The sequence below is a fragment of the Mustela erminea genome, chromosome 10, assembly GCF_009829155.1.
Source record: "Mustela erminea isolate mMusErm1 chromosome 10, mMusErm1.Pri, whole genome shotgun sequence".
NCBI classification, from domain to species: domain Eukaryota; kingdom Metazoa; phylum Chordata; class Mammalia; order Carnivora; family Mustelidae; genus Mustela; species Mustela erminea.
The window spans coordinates 80,725,659-80,742,927 of record NC_045623.1 but is presented as its reverse complement, the minus strand read 5'-3'; the positions used below and the strand labels follow the sequence as shown (position 1 = coordinate 80,742,927).

The 17,269-nt window shown below is 50.0% G+C and overlaps 1 long non-coding RNA gene across 3 annotated transcripts in view; it reads left to right on the top strand.

Moving 5' to 3' along the window:
• Nucleotides 1-15,395, top strand: part of LOC116567801 — a 65,188-nt gene extending 49,793 nt beyond the window's left edge. For 2 of the 3 annotated variants that reach the window (XR_004276339.1, XR_004276340.1), the window contains exons 2-4: nt 612-717; nt 9,448-9,842; nt 14,678-15,395. This is a non-coding gene — a long non-coding RNA (uncharacterized LOC116567801). The remainder of the gene's footprint in view (nt 1-611; nt 718-9,447; nt 9,843-14,677) is intronic. The other variant, XR_004276338.1, reaches the window with a different exon arrangement.
• Nucleotides 15,396-17,269: the final 1,874 nt, after the last annotated feature.

Below are 17,269 nucleotides of genomic sequence, written 5' to 3'. Positions count from 1 at the left end.
GGTGAAGTGAAGCTGTTGAGCTTCCCTCTCTCCTGCCAGAATCACAGCCACTTTTTCCTGAGAAAGAAACAGGGCTGCAGATATGAAATACTTCTTTTCCTCTTAAATCTGTTTTTATAAGTTTTTTTTTTCTTTTTTTGCATGCACAGAAAAGTGAAACGGGTGCTATTAAAATAAACAAGGCATTTGAGATAGGAAGGTTAAAGCAGATTGTTAGGGGTGGGGAAGGGGGTTGGATACGCCCCGTGTTTCTGCACACAGGCTGCTCATCGCCTGTTGGAAATGGGAGGGAGAGAAAATGTCCACAAGTCTGCCCACCTCCCAGCCCAGAGGAGCTTTTCTCTCCAAGTGTCTTGGGGATTCACTGAGCAAGGCAGTGGGGAAAGGAGCTGTCATTTATTGAGAGCCCACCAAGTACTAGACCTGTAACATGGGTGACGTCATTCAGTCTGTAGAGCAACCCTGGGAGATAGGACCCATTTTAGAGATAAGGAAGGTCGAGGCACAGACGGATAAAGATTGAGCAGTCAGGGATCTACCAAACTGGGATCTGACCCTACATGGGCCTGACCTCAGATGTTCTTTTCACTATTCTCTGTTACCTTGAACAGTTGGGTATCAGCTGGAGGATGTAGAAGGAGAAGGAGGAGAAGGAAAATAAGAAGATGAGATATTGGTGTGTCCTACCTGGCAAGATGGGACAAGATACTGACCACTGTGAGTGAATCAAACTGTACTTGCTGGGTTCTGACCAATACAGGGGGTTTGGGAAAGGATGTGGGAGGTGGGTGGGTTTGGCTTGATAAACAGGGTGGGCTTCCTGGAGGTGGAATGCCCTGGAAGCTGAATGGAGGTGAGGGAATGGCCTTGTTGCTGTGTGAGCAGAGGCAGGAAAGATGCTAATCTAGCTTGGGTGTGCAGAGGTGAGTTGGGGTGGGGCAGTCAGGATGGTTGTGCTGGCATCAGGGGATCAGGGTGGAGAGTGTGTGGCTGAAAGAGTCCTGGGCTGAGATGCAGGTGCCAGCTCCTTGCCCTGCCTCTGTCACTGCTGACTTGCTGTGTGGTCTTGGGCAAATGCCTTTCCCTCTCTGGGCCAGAGATTTTCTTTCTATAAAATGATGGACTTGAACTAGAAGTCCCCTAAAGACCCTTGTAGGGTCCCACGAAGAGAGGTGGTGACTGTAAAATCCAGAAGGCTTTGACTGTGAGGACTTGGCATTAGAGTCATCATAAAATATTAGTCTGAAAGGCCCCCAGGAATCATCTTCTAGATCATCTTACTTCAGTCTTAAAGGAGTTTTTGAGGTGAAGAGAAGGGAGGTGGGAGGGGGAGGGAGTGTAAAATGAACAGGGCCAGGAGGATATGTAGAGGACCCTGTGTAGTCTGGTGTTGTTCCAGAATCAGCACCAATGTGTAGTAGACAAAGAGGAAAGGGATCAGATAGGAGTGGGAGATGAGGTCAGACCTTGGAGGACCAGGGACTTCCATTCCATGCTCTGGGTAATGAGGAGCCATGGACATGCTCAGAGGGCCGACTTTGACAGATCATGTGGACAGCATTGATGATGCAATTGACACGAGCTGGGAGTGGGTACAGGCCTGGGGGAGTGCCAGGAGGGCAGTTAGGGCATACTGCGTCCGCTCAGAGAGAGATGGTGACAGTCTGAACCGTGGGACAGAGCGGGTATGTTACAGATAGCATCTGTTCAGGAGGAACCAGGACGTGGATGAGATAGGATTTGTTGATTGCTTATGTGTGAGGAGCAAGGAAGAAGGAGAGTCAAGGGACCCCAGGGTTTCTGGCTTGGTGGTCCTCACCGAGACAGGAAACACTGGGGGAGGAGGGGGTTAGGTTTCTGGGGAAAGAAAATGAATGAATTCAGTTTTGGATTTGGTGAGTTTGAAGAGTCAATGTAATGGCTTTGTCATTTATTCGATGACTCATTTCTTCATTGATTCTTTCTGGAGCATTCAGTGCGTGCCGGGCTTGGTGAGACACTGCCTTCCTGGCAGCCTGGAGGGACATTCAGAAAGTTCTTCCTGATGTTGAATCTTAGTCTGCTGGACTTCGGCCCTCTGGTCTCCTTCTGCCCTTTGTGCTGCCCCTGGTTCAGGGAGCATGAGGCTGTGGACAGACGTGGGTTTAGAAAGTTGCCAAGAAGTGGATTTCAGGCCCGAGTGCCTTTTTGTAGAGTCTCATCTGTTGAGCGGGTTTAATAAACCTCACTTACAGCAGTGGTGTGCTGGCGTGCATTCCTGCTGGCTCCAGAACCGACCGAAGGGATTTCTTCTCAGCATTGTGGTCAGGGACGTCCCATGGGTGGCTCCAAGCTGGCCATGGTGGGAGTACTTACATCCCAGAAGTGGGCAAATGCTGCAAATGGGGACTCTGTGTCTTCCAGCCTGCGTGTTGGGGAATGTTTATCTGTCGCCCACTGCTGCTGGACTCCTGGGGAAGATGCTGGGTGTCGGATGCCTGGCACAGGGCTCCCATGTGGGCACACCTGCTCAGCATACAGCAGGAGACTCAGGGCTCAGCATACAGCAGTGTGCCTACCTTCTCCTTTGACATCTCTCGTGTATGGGAAAAACTCTCGTTTCCTTCACTCCAAGCAACAACTCCCCTTCAGTCGGGGACTGTCCGCTCTTTTCTCAAAGGACACAGTTCCAGGGAACACTGCTGTCTCCTTTCCCCTTGGCCTCCACAGAGGGGCGGATGCCCCAGGAGGAGGATTTGGGAGTCTGAGGCATCTGGATTTAAATCTTGGCTCTGCCCCCTTGCCCAGTGTGTAATAACCCTGGGCGAGTTATTTAATCGCTCTGAACCTCAATTAAGTCACCTGTAAACTGAGGACGGACATGCCTCGCTCATTAAGTTGTTGTGGAGATGAAATGAGGTAATGGGTGTGTGTGGGGGCGCGAGGACCTGGCAGCCAGGCTGCAGTTTCAGTGGGAGCTTGACCTAGGACGCTGCTCTCCTTCCCCGAGACGCCCAGTGGGGGCTTGGACTTGGGGGCGGGGGCGGGGGGCTGTTCTGAGAGCGGGGTGAGGGGAGCAGCGGGGAGGTGAGAAGAGGAGTCGGGGCGCATCCTTGGGAAAGCTATTTCCTGGTGGAACATGTAGGCCGGGAAGAGGCTGTGGGTCGTAGGACCCTCCAGATGTATTCCGAGTGCAGCAGAGGGGAACTCCCTGGGCCGCGGTTCACGCTTCCAGGCCCCTCACCTGCAGATCTGCAGATAAACGCCTACCAGCAGCTCGGCTCATGGGTTTCTGGGACGGCTGTGGCAGCCTGGGCTGCACTGATTTACCACCCCAGCCCCAAGCAGATTAAATCACCCAGAGTCATTTGAATTGTACCCAGCCTTGTCACACAAATCTTAGAAACTGCTGTCTGGCAAGAAAACTTTCTTTGTACTTTTTGGAGGAAGTCTAAGAGCTCTAGAAATTGGGGTGAAGTGGGAAAAAGGAGGTCGTGCCAGGGGGTTGGGTTTTTGCATCTTTGGGTTGGGCCTGAGTGGGCGGTTAGAGGACAGAGTGTGTGGGGGTGCATGTCTGTGTGAGAGAGAGGGAGCGCAAGCTTACTGCAGTGGCATTTGGGGCAACATCATTTCTGGCTTTGTGACACAGGGCAAGTCACTTAAGCTCTCTGAGTCTCAGAGGGTTGTTGTGAAGGTCGAAAGGGCTACCTTGTATAAAGTGTTTCGTAGACTTTATTAATCAGTTCTGTGATTACTAATTGGGAGGAACAGACAAATGACTCTATAAATAAATTCTATATGGCCGTGCTTACCATGTGTTGAGCAGAGAGTCTGGGAACTAAAAGGGATTGGGCACATTATCAGAACTCTGGGGCTTTAAAGGAAGCCCGAGTCCCAGGAGAGTGAGGCAGAAGAGGTTGTAATGCAGTTGAGGTCATTGACCCCTGACCCATCTCCAATGGTTGTGTGGCTCTGGAGGGGAGTCCTAGGCGGCAATCAAGATAATCCTTCTCTCCCAGACCCATTTTTGGCACACGGGTTGTTTCTACACCAGTCAACACACAGTCACAAGGATTGGTTTATATTGGCCCAGTGAGACAAAGGCCAGAATTTTTGTTAGATGACTAGAGAAAGACATCCAATCTCTCTATCTGGATTTGAATGAGGTAGCTTGTGGATCTAATTCCTGGCAGGCATCTGGTGACTGGGAACACAACCGGAGACTATTATAAACATATGGAGGTGGGAAGAGCCTGAAACATCACAGAAAAATGTTGCTCCAGCCCTGATCAAACTGTGCCTGAAGGCTGTTGCATCTGGACTATTCTATTAAGTGAGCTGCTAAATCTACTTTATTAAATCCATTTAGATTTTAATTTTGTATTACTTGTGATACATATAAATGCTGATATAGGGATCTGAGTGTAGAGTGAGGACCTGTGTGGTATTAGGCAGCCATTAGTGAGGAGAACATCTAGGATGGAGTAAAGGTTTGGGAGGGATGTGTGATGAGGGGGTGGTCTGGGGTTATAGGAAGTCAGGCTGGAAGATAGTTGGAGTTGAATAATGGAAGATCTCAGACACAAGTTTAGAGTTTGGGCCTTCATTCTGTAGGCAGTGAGGGATAATTGCAGTCTTGTGAGCAGGGGAGGGTGTGGTAGAGTGCTATGAGCCCAGTGGTATTGGGAAAGGTCAACCTAAGAATGGAATAGGGGTAGGATTGGAAGGAGGAGTTGGGGGCAAAGACCTAAAAACATCATCATTTACAGATATTGCACATAGCGTGTGGATTATCTAACTTAGTCCTCACAACTGCCCCCCTCCTTTTTTGGAATTTCAATGATCTTGAATAACTTAACAAGATTGTCTGGTTGCTAAATGACCGTCAGGACCTGAACCCAGGTCATCTGACTTCAAAGCCTGTACCCTTGTTCATCCCGTTTGTGATGACACAGATGACAGATTAATACAGGCTGGACCAGGATAGTGGTCACAGGAGTAGAAAGGATTCACAGGAGACATTAGGTTGGTGAAATCCTAGATATATTCTTATTAAAGTTAGAAACTAGACCACAGCAGCTGTTGTTATCAGTATTTTAAAAAACACTTTCCCTAAACTGCTAGGCATTATAATTAGACAAGAAATAAAAAAGATACATATTGGAAGAGGAGAGAAAATAATTCTAGTTTGCAGATAAGATGATTATTTATCTGGAAAACCCAAGACAATTTCCTGAAAACAGACAGAAAAAATAAAGTTTAGTAAAATGGCCAGTAACAAAACAATATACAAAAACTAATAGCTTTTCTATTTACAAAATGACTACCTAGAAGGTAAAATAAAAGGCCTTGTCCATACCATGAAGAAGAAAATAATAACACAAAATGTCTGGAAATAAACTTTATAAGAAACATATAGAATTTGCATGAGGAAAAGCAGAAAGACCTCCTGAGGGATAGAAAAGAAACTTGGAGGGACGCCTGGGTGGCTCAGTTGGTTAAGCAGCTGCCTTCAGCTCAGGTCATCATCCCAGCGTCATGGGATCGAGTCCCACATCGGGCTCCTTGCTCCGCAGGGAGCCTGCTTCTCCCTCTGACTCTGCCTGCCACTCTGTCTGCCTGTGCTCGCTCTCTCTCTCTCTCTCTCTCTGACAAATAAATAAATAAAATCTTAAAAGAAAAAAGAAAAGAAACTTGGATAATTATCCCTAGTTCTTGGGTGAAAAGATTTAATGCCATAAGTCTGTCCATGCTCCTTAAGTGAATGTACAAAATTAAGATAATCCAATCAATATTCCAACAGGATTTTTAAAAATTTATCAAAAATAATATAAAGCTAATCTGAAAAAGTAAAAAAGTAGAGTAGCTAAGGGAAATTCTTGAAAAGAAAAATGATGAATATTTACCCTCTCAGGTATTAAAATGTTTTATAAAGGGACAATAATTAAACTTCTTATGTAAGCATAGATCACTGGGACAGAATACAGAGCTTGGAAAAGATACAAGTATTTAAGGGAATTTTGTGTATGATAAAATGGTATTTCTATCGAGTTGGGAAAATATGGGCTATTTTAACCAACTAAGCCACCCAGGCATCCCTAATATAGGCTATTTTATAAATGGTGCTGGCATGGGCCAGCCATTACAACGCAAGCTGGTTTTCTGTCTTACTCCAATAAGACCAAGCCCTGAAGACTACAGAGTATTCATGAATACAAATGAATAAATATGAATGACTATTTTGGTCATCTTAAGTTAGGGACTTTCCTTCTAAACATGCTGGGATACTCAGAAATCATAAAAGAAAAGATTGATAAATTTGAATATATGAAGATTAAAAATTTAAGTACCAGAAAGACCATTAAAAGAAAACTGAAGAAAGGGAAAGCATATATGAGAGATAATTGTTTAATCTGATCTCAAATATGCAAAGAACTCTTACCATTCATTAAGAAAAAGATAAATATCTAATTAGAAAAATGGGCAAAAGACACGAACAGGCAATTCACAAAGAAAATAATTACAAATGACCAAAAACAAAAACAAAAACAAACCAAAAAAACCCCCAAACAACAAAACCCATGAAAAGATACTCATTTACTTTCACTAAAAATTTAAGGAAAGACAGTAAAAATGAGTGTCTTTTGCTGTCTAATTTGGCCAAACATCGAAACCTGGGGCTGGAGAGGGTGTGGGCAGACATGCTGGTGTTAATGAGAAGTACATTGTTGTACATTTGCTGAAAGGGCAGAGCGGCACAGTTGGAAATAGCATATTCTTTAAAAAAAAAAAAACACATTTATTTGACAGAGATACATTAAGAGAGGGAGCACAAGCAGGGGAGTGGGAGAGGGAAAAGCAGGCTTCCCACTGAGCAGGGAGCCTGATGTAGGACTTGATTCCAGCACCAAGGGATCATGACCTGAAACAAAGGCAGACACTCAACAACTGAGCCACCCAGGAACCCTGGAAATAGCATACTCTTATCGCAGCAATTTCATTTGTAGGACTTTATCCTAAGGAGGTAATTGCACAAGATAAACAAAGAGATAAGCGCATGGATATTTACCACAATATTGTTTACGACAATGAAGTCTTGACAACATTCTAAAGGATCAATAGAGACCCAGCTAAATAAAGTCTGATACTACATACAATGGAATACTATGAAGTAATTAAAATAATTTTGTAGAGCTCTATTTATTGACATAGAAAGATGTCTATGACATATTGTTGAGAGAGAAAAGCAGGTGTCAGTGAGAACAGTATGTATAATACAATCCCTCATCTATAAATTATATACATAGATCTCTGTGTGTATATATGCATAGAGATATGTCTGGAAGGCTGTTCACCAAAATGCTGGAGTGGTTATATCTGGGTGGTAGGATTTTGAGTGATTTTTACTTTCTTTTTCATACTTTTAAGTATTGGTTTGATTTTTTTTTTATATACTGATGATATATCATGTTCTTCAGTCAGAATAAATAATAAAACTATGTTTTTATTTTGGAAATTAGATAAATATTAAATAAGAGGACTTGGTACGTGGTGGTTTCGTGGATGCAGTTAAGGAGTCAAGACGCAGGCCAGGAATGTGATCCTTGAGCCTGATTATGCATTGTGGAAACCCCAGCGTGGGAGCCCATTCTGGAGGAGAGAGAAGGTGCTGGGTTTTCAGACCTTTGGCTCTTGGCGGTGGCCTGTAGGCAGCAGGACTGATCCTAGGAGGACATGTGAGGGGCTCAGGGGGCTTTTACCAAGGACCAAGCTGTGGACGAGATCTCAGAGGGAGGGTGTGCCTCGGTAGGAGCAGAAGAAGGCTGGAAAATCGGGCCCCGGAACATGGCCGCATTGATGAAGTGGGAGAAGAGCCGTATGAATGGTCGGGAAGGTGAGGAACCACCGGGGACACAGATTGCCTTGGAAATCCACGGGGCGGGCGGGGGTGGGGGGTGAATTTCCAGAGAAAGGTCCACCATAGCTAATGCTGCAGAGGCACTCGGCAACAGGGCAAGTCCGGTATAGGACTTGATAGAAAGGAGTCTGTTGGTGACCTTGGAGGGAGCAGTTTGGATGGGAGAATGGGGCCATGCGTGGGCGTATTATGTGTGGGTGTTTGTTATGGGAGAAAAGAGCATGCTAGCTCGGGAAAGTAGATTGGAGGGAAAGGGACTGAGCTTTGTTGGGGGAATGACATGAACCAGCGTGGGCACCGCCGTGCCCCTTCCCCAACCCTAACGGGCATCACTAACCAGCCTATAGAACCTGAGGAAGTTTCGACGATGCCTTTTTCCCAACAGCCAGGCCAGGGAACCACTAGAATCTATTGGACTGGGCCGGTGAGATGAGCCTCTTCTCCATGCCTGGGCTTGAACACATACTTGAGGGATGATGAGAAGGCAGGCACAGAGGGAGTGATTAAAGGTACAGGAGAGGGGAGGCCTGGTGGAGCCAGGGTCCCCTGGTGCAGGTGTGGGCTATGGCCTGGGCCCCGCAAGCCTGCCGGATCTTGGAGCCCAGCATGACTGGGGTGCTCTGTCTGTGAGTCTGTGGGGACTAGATGCTGGGACAAGTGTATTCTTTGGGTGATGCCGTGAAAAAGCCTGACTGCGTGGGAATTACTAGTTGGTGCCCAGATATTTTGGGGGCACACCATGACTTACCATCATGCTGTCCAGGGAAGACATGGCAGGAACAGCAGGGATAGAGGGAGTCTGAGAACAGGGTCTGAGAGCAGAATAAGGAATTGAGGTCCAATTGTGGCTTGTGGGGGGACTTTCAGGGGAGACACTCAGGGAGGTTCAGCGCCTATCCTCCCGGTGGTGTTTTGATCACATCAGTGGGAAAATGGAATCTTGGAGAGTGAAGGTAAAGGCTCTTCTGGATGGTTGGTGGCCAGAACTTGTCTGGAGTTGTGGAGGGACGCGGGCACATGGCAGAGCTCATTTGTAGCGGGGGACCAGAGTGGGGAGAGGCCCAGGCATCATGCCCAGTGGAGGAGAAATGTTGAAGGAGCTCAGGCCAAGGAATTAAATGTTTGCTCTTAACGTGCCGAAGTCGTGTTTCCTAAAATGTGCTCTTTAGATGAGGTTGTTCTGCAGAAAAGGCTTCTGTGAGCAAAGACATTAACCCTCAGCTTCATGCGTGTGAGCACAGGAAAGGCTCAGGTATGTCCTTTTAAAAAAAAAATAACTTATTTATTTATTTGAGAGAGAGAGGCGGTGGGGAGCACAAACAGGGGGATGGGGCAGAAGGAGAAGGAGACTCCCTGACAAGCAGTGAGCCTGAAGCGGGGCTCCATCCTAGAACTCTGGGATCATGACCTGAGCCCAAGGCAGATGCCCAGGAACCCCAGAGGCCCCATGGCTCAGAGAAGTCCTGCAGCAAAGAAACTGATGTAGAATTTCCCCAAACTTACTTAACCACAGCAAATTTTTCAATTCAACACCCATTTACCTTTTGCAGGACTCGTGGCTGACCTGGGACAGATGGAGTGACCTGTCCTGTGCGGTCCCAGGGACGAGGTTTGGGCCAATTCAGGCATGTGGCGAAGAGGCAGATTTTGGTTCAGTTCCAGGAAGAACTTTCCAACAGTTGCTAATACTTTAACCATGAAGGAAGCGAAAAAGGAGTTTCAGTCCCCGGAGACCTTGAGCAGAACACGGACTTGCCAAGGAAAGCTGTAGAAGGGAGCCAGGCTCCAGATGGGTGTCCTCCTTGATTTCTGGGGGGTCCATGAACCCCGAGAGCGCAGCTCCCCAGAGGTGGTGCTGCTCCCTTGGAGCCTGTCCCCTGGCTCGTGTTGCTACGTACTCAGCCCAAGAGTACTTGCAGTGCTTGAAATGAGCAGTTCTGTGAAGGTAAGAAGCGAACACATAAATATTCTCATTAAGTCCCAAATACACATCCCAAACTTTACATAATCGGAGCCGCAGCTGGAGACGCCCACAACCCTAATCGCTTTTCTGTACTAAGAGAACGTCCTCTCTCCGGCTCCACTTATTCCATTCATTTAGGCAATTACGGGACGGAGCCAGCTGTGGCCGACTGGTGGGCAGGCGAGGCCAGTTTGTAACACCACGGAGTGGGTGCCGCCATGAGGATGGGGTGCCGAGGGGGCTGAAACGTCTCTGCTCTCTTCATGGGGCGCAGGGCCTAGGGAAAGGAGGCCAGCCACTCAGCGCTTGTCCTCATGCCAACGGGCCCAGACTGAGCTGCAGGAACAGGAGGCCTGACCTCCTGGGGGCATGATGAGCAAGGTCGGGGCAACAGAAAGGACCCAAGGATGTGGAAACGGCCTGGGAGGGGAATGGATGGAGGAAAAATGCCTCTGTTGGCCAAACTGCTCAAGAGGCCATCTCTGAATCTTGTGCTGGGTTGGAACACTGGCCTGCCTCGTCAGCCAAGGCCCCGGACCCCCACGCTCACAGCCCTGGGGAGGGGCGCGGGGAAGCAACCTTGGGCAGGAAAAGGACTGGCATCCAGGCAAGCTTTCAGGATGGGGAGGCTGGGGACGGAAAGCCAGACTGTCCTAAGGAAAGGGGTCACAGAAGAGCTCCTGAAAGAAGAGACAATAGGATTGACCCCAAGAGGGGAGAGTCACCTGCATTTGGGGTGTCCCCTTCTGCAAAATGGAGCCAAGGTGACCGTGGACTTCTAGGCCCCAAAGTGACACCCATTTTGTCCCCCAGCCTCTGGGCTCTGGTCACCATCCAGGAGACCCTCTTGAGATTCCTTCCCGGAGCTCTCGGTCGGGAGCTGGGGCCTCGGTGGTCGGCCAGAATGGTCACCCTTGAATGGTTGGCTTGAGCCCCTCTTTGGAGAGGCGCTGGGGAGGGCTGGGCCCCAGGCGCGCTGCCCACCAGGCTTCCCGTGGGTGGCGGGTGTCACTTTTCTTCCTGGTTCTCTCGGAGCAGCCAGCTCCGTTCCCCCAGCCCCGAGTGGCGGCTCCTTGGGCCGGAAACAATGTGCTTTCTCCACGCCTGGGAGTGGAAGTCAGCAGTTTGGCACCGTCTGGCTGGCAGCCTCCACCGGCTTCCTTTGGCACTTTATTGGCAAAGGCGGTGACATTTCTTTCAGTTGGGTGGGTGGAGCTGTTATGCAGACTCCCGCTCTCCTCATTCGCCAGATGAATATTCATGACTCAGGCAATCTGTACCAGCCAGACTTTCCTGAGGGCGGCAGCTTTTCTTCTCTTCCTCTCTCTCTTTTTCTTTCTCCTTCTCTCCTTCCCAGCTCTTTGGAAAGCTGGAGTACAGCTATATTTAATTTACAAATACGGAGCTATTTAGCTTGCCTTTTGGGGTGCGGGCATTGGGGAGGAGATGCTGGGGACGGGAGCAGTGGTGGAAGCCTTCTGTACCTGACTCTGGGCTGCTGGGTCCCCATGTCCAGCACCCGGGCCCCAAATCCTGGGAAGCTTTATGGGTCTGAGGCTCCCTTCGAGCTCGGCCTCTTGGTGCCCACATGCCCGAAGGGGTGGCAGCTCTGTGCCGCCTCATTCCACGCTGGCCGCTGAGGTCAGCATGGAAATCAGAGGAAGCATGATCCTTTCCTTCTCAAAGCACGGCAGGCCCCAACACTGTAGCATTGCTCCCCCCGAGCCCCCTGCCATGCTCTCCTGCTTGTCAAGGCTCACCCAGACCCTGCTCTGAGCCCTAGACAAAAACCCAGAAGGCACCAGGGTGTTTGCTAGTCCTTGCTTTCCTAGAGAAAGAACCAGTCACTCCTCGGGGTCTGATTCCCTGGGGCTACACCTGCTCCCTTTCTAGGAAGGATGTCCATCTCGCTTCTCTGGTCTCCCATCGAGGCATCAGAAGCTCTGGCAAAGGGCTCCTAATTTCCAGAATTTGCCAGGGAATTTGGTCTTAGCAAGGATGTTCTCGTGTATATCTGTGTGTGTGTGTGTGTGTGTGTATGTAAATATTTATGCACAGCTTAAGTGAGTCTGTATGCCTACATCTATGTTCAAGTGTTTGAGTGTGTGTCTGTATGTGTAAGGGCGTGAATGTGTATGTGGCGGGAAGTCTGGGAATGTCTGCATGTGCGAATGTGCCTCTCTAGTTAGAGTTGTGTGTGTATCTCTGTGGGTCTGGGGTGTTGTGTGTAAGGGTGCTCCTGGGGGGCAGAGGCTTGTGGGTGTGGTGTGTGTGCGTGCATGTCCAAGTGAATTGTAGATGTGTGCACAAGTGTATGTGTGCATCTGAGAGTGTGGGAGAGTGTGTATGTGTATGTGTGTGTGTGTGTGTGTGTGTGTGAGAGAGAGAGAGAGAGAGAGAGAGAGTGTGTGATTCCCCCTGACCTCCATTCCCTTCTAAACCTCATCCTCTCTAGCGAGGTGGAGGGAGACATCCCCCCCTTTGCAAGTGTTACAGATTCTATCCAAGGACGGGAACAGAAGGCTTCCCAGCACAGAGCGTCCTGAAATTACTTTATATTCCCCCCTCCTTGTTTCATCTAATCAAAATAGCAGCGTTGGGCTCACCCATTCTCCCTGCCCACCACTTGGCCCCAGGGGAGGGAGCGAAGCGGGCCATCTTGTCTGACCTCCTCTGAGAGCACCTTGCAGACCCAAGCCAAGGAGCTGTCTTCCAAATCTCCTCAATCCACGGCCCATGCTTCAGTGGCAAGAGCCAGCTGCCTCCCCGCCTGCCAGCAACCGCGGAGCTCTTCCAGAACCCACATCCAGGCTCAGCCTCATTTACAAATATGCAAATTTGCATCTTTTCTGGTATGCAAATGGGGACATGACAAATAGCTAATTAGGGTCAAAAGAAGCACTCTGAACCAATTAGTTGGAGGGTCGATTCCTTTCTGCTGGGAGGAGACTGGCCCCTCTTGCCCCCACCCTGCTTCGCTGGCTCCCCCAGGCCCACACACTCTGGCCTGGCCCAGCTGGCAGGGGGCCAGGGGTGGTCCAAGAGCACTGAGACAGGAGTCGAGGCTTGAATCCCACTCCCACTCTGGCTGTTAGCTGTGTGACCCTGGATGCACTCGCCGGAACTTCGGTGTCTCCCTCTGTGAGACAGAGCAACGGCAGGGACCTGTCCCTAAACCTGCACCCCAGTGTAGGTCATGAGATTGCGGAGGTGGGGGGAACCTAGGATGTCAATAGCCTTTGGAAATAGTGCTAAAATGCCTCTGATAGGCACACCGCCCATGTTCTTCCAAAGCATTCAGTTGCCCCATCCGCCCTCGGAATTAGATGAATTAGAGGTAGCGACAGCACGGCAGCGAATGTCAACCTAGCTGCCAACTCTGGTCAATTACGCATGTCTGCCTGGAGCGGTGCACGGAGAAGGATGTCCAGGCCAAGTCTGGGTTCCCCCGAAGAGACTGTGATCGATTAATGATGTCTGCTGTGGGCAAGGGATGGGACCGGCAGCTTCTGTGCTGCGTAATTCCTGACCGGGAACGACCTGGAGTTTGCAGCGGGCACCCGGATTACCGTCCTGTCTGCTCCCTGCAGTTCCCCTTCTAGAGCTCTGCTCCCTAGTGTAACACAGGGGCAGTTCGCCCTGTGTCTCCGAGTTACTTTAAGACAAAGACAAGAGAAGGTGAGGCAAAATCTCTCTTTCATCCGGGACGTGATATGGACACTTGACATCGTCAGCGGAACGGGCACATTGTCCCATTTCAGAGGTGGGGAGGCCGAGGCCTACAGAGGGTGGATGACTTGGAGTTGAGGGAGCAAGCCTTGCCAGGCAGGCCTGCACGGCAGCTGAGGCTGCTCTTCTCTCTGCCACTACAGGATCTTGGCTCCCTCCCGCCGCCCCCGCGCTGCTGCCCCAAGCAGGCTCCAGCAAGCTTCACTGGCCTGGCTCCACAGCTGGGTGTGAAATGTGGCTGAGTCGGCACCTGGGAGAGTGGGGCAATTGCCTTCCAGGAGCCTGAGGCCTGGCGGGGGGCCAGCAGGCGGACAGGAGATGTGGCAGGGCCTGAGTACCTGGAGGAGCCAACCAGGGCTTGGTGGCTGGCAGGGGTGGGTCAGGGGAGCACCTGGCTTGAAGCTGGTCAGCTCAGGGATGCCGAGCCCCTGTGCATGTGCCTGCATATTGACTATGTCCTTGTGCGTGCCTGTGTGTGTGTGCACGCAGCCCAGGGTACATCCGGGAACATGTGTTCTTAATAATGTGCATATATGAATCACATATCAATATAAGGATAGATAGATCTAGGTAGTTGTGCACATCTGTGTGTCTGGGTGTGTGTGTGTCTGCACATCTGTGTGTAGGTGAACAGCTTGCGTGTACACATCTGTCAGTTTCTGTGTATGTGTGTTTATACATATCCACTTGTATGAACGGGTGTCCATGTGTATGTATCTTTCACTGCATGTGCAGCTGTGTGTCCGTCCTGATGCACGGCTGCCCCCTCTGCCAGGATCTGTGGACATGACTCCACACCTTTCTGTTGTCATCGATGTAAGCATCGCTGTTCAGCATGTGTGTCCTCTCCGGGACCCTTGTACTTCTGTGTGCATTGTCAGTATCTAGAAGTCTGCCCTTTGCATGCATTAGTGAGTGCTTCCTTGGCTGTGCCCCTCAGCAGGTGCATTTCTGGGTATGGACATCTACCTGTGAGGGTGTTGGTATCGACTTCCGAATGCAGGCATGGCTGCATCAAGGTGAGCAGGATGGACTCTTGGATGTAGCTGCCCTAGCTCCCTTTCTCCACTTTTCTCTCCTTCATGCAGCTCGCTCTTGTAGATCCGGCCCAGGCTGCTGTGGCGATAACAGATGAGACTTGGAAGCCCACTTCAGCCTCTGGAGGGGGGCTCCCTACATCCATCTCCCACGTGGACTCAACCTCAGAGCCACACAAGCTCCTGGCCTTTTAAAGTTATCATCTCGCCCGCTGCGTATTAATCCTCACCCCCAGCAGCAGTGAGAGCGAGATCAGAAGACCTTTTCTCCTTTCCTTTGTGGTGTCCCTCCCAGCCCTCTTTCCTGCTAAAGGGAGGCCTGACCACCTGCTGGAAGATCTGTTGGCTTGGACTTTGGAGCATGTGTGCCCCAGCTCAACTGTTTGTTGATGATCCCTCTGCCATCAACTGGAACTTTTCTGGGATGTGACTTGGGGCTCCCTGACCCCTGTCTGGGTTTGGATTCTAGGTTTCCCCGACTAGACCTCCCTGCCCAGTTGCCTCAGTCCATTCCCAGGCAGCCTCACCTGGATATGGTTCCCTGCACGTGTGGCTGTCCTGCAGGGACAGGGACTGTCTTCCCTACCTGCCCCAGGCTCCCAAGCCCCAGCTCACAGCTGTGCTGGAACAGGAGTGTGATGGATCATTCCGGTGCCTCAGCTCTTATCTTGCCGTCATCAAATGCCTCCCCTCCCCTGACAGTCCTCTCCCTTCACCGATGGTTTTGGATGGAATTTAAAATAAAAAAAGATTGATTAAAAGTTGGAAACTGTGAGTGAAAATAAAAGCACTTAAGACCAATAAGTATCATTCGAGCTTTAATGTATAGAGAAAGCTGGGTAAGATGACATTTTAGGGACACTTCTCTGCTGGTAAGTATCCTGACTTTGCTCCCCTCTCTTGGGGTCTTTTGGCTAGATGTCCTCCTTGCTGGAAGCCTGCCCAGGCAGGCGCCGAAGCGGAGTGTGAAGAAGTCGGGCTTCAGACTGGGATAAAACCGTGTTGACTCACTCACTGGCTGTGTGACCTTTCTGGACCCGAGTTTCCTTTTCTGTCCTTTTCAACGATGGGGACAAATGACGTGCTTCATAGGTCGGTTGTGCAGAAATAACGCCAGAGCCATCAGCAGTGCCTGCGTTCAGTATTCCCCCTTTAGAACACGCCCAGAACCCAGCCGCCACCTCTACTGCCGCTGTCCCAGCAGAAGGCTGCGTCAGTATTCTCCCTGCTCCTCGGTGGTCTGGTCCCTCACAGCAGCCATGCTGATCCTGTTAACATTCAAGTCCTAGCACATCACTTGCCTGCTCAGGACCTTCACTCCTTCCCCCTCCTGTGGAGGAAAGTCGAAGTCATCACAGCAGCTTTTCCAGCCTCACATGCTCAATCTCCCTATGTGTGAGGGTCTCTGTTTCCTCCCTTTCACTTCTCTCTAACTGCATTACAATCCCTGTTCCCCAAATGTGCCAGCCGTGTCCCTGCCTCAGGACCTTTGTATGTGCTGTGTCCTTTGCTGGAATGCTCTTCCCTCAGATCTCTTCCTGGCTCCCTCTGTCACCCTGTTTAGGTCTTTATTCAAATGTTACCTTCTCTGTGACAAACACCCTGCTCTTCCTTAGTTTTATTTACAGCTCGTATAACATTCTAGGAATACCATACTATACTTTTTACCTATTTATTTTCCATGTTGCTTGTCTTCCCAAGAGAATGTAAGCTTTTTAAAAAAAGATTTATTTATTTGAGAGAGAGCATGTGAGTTGGGGGCAGGGGCAGAGGGAGAGGGAGAGAGAGAATCTCAAGCTGATTCCCCACTGAACACAGACCCTGAGATCATGACCTGAGCCGAAATCAAGAGTCAATGCTTAACTGATGGAGCTCCCAGGCGCCCTGAGAATGTAAGCTCTTTGAGAACAAGAATTTTTGTCTTCGTTTCCATCATCTGGCAAATAATGGGCACTCAATACATTTTTGCTGAATGAATGAACTGCTCATCGTTTTGGAGAGTGTCGAGTGGCCATCTACCGGCTTGGGCAATCAGGGGTTATCCTTGTTTGGCGGCTCTGGAAGGGCGTGGCTTCAGAAATGACTCCCTTAACAAGGCAGTGGGGCCCTTGGGAGGAAAACTGCCCTCTCTCCTCTGCCCCGCAGCAGTCCTGTAGGGGGCCACCAACTCAGGAGGAAGTGCCCAAGTGCTGATTCCTGACCCAGCCCTCCCCCACCTATTTGGGTTTGGATTCCAGGCTTCCCCAACTGGACCTCCCTGCCCAGTTGCCCCAGTCCATTCTCAGGCAGCCTCACCTGGATATGGGTGAGTCAACACCGGCATTGGCTATCTTCTATCTCCATGCACCATAGCTACAAGTGCATCCAAGGCCAAGGTGGTCCTTCTTGGAGGCTCAGCTGGGTCTCTCCCTGGGACATGGGCCCTCAGGGTCAAGTGAGTAATACAACCAGGCACTGGGAGGCTGAGGGAAGGTTAGCTACTAGAAGGGCATGGGATGGGCACTCAGGCTCAGGGAGCAGCAGTGCACGCAGAGCTGAGCACGCAGGGAGCCCTCGGTGTGCTGGGAAGGGTGGGCAGCGGGGTGTGGCTGGAGTAAGCCTACTTACCCGGTGGGAAATTTCCGAAGCTGGGATTGGGTCTGG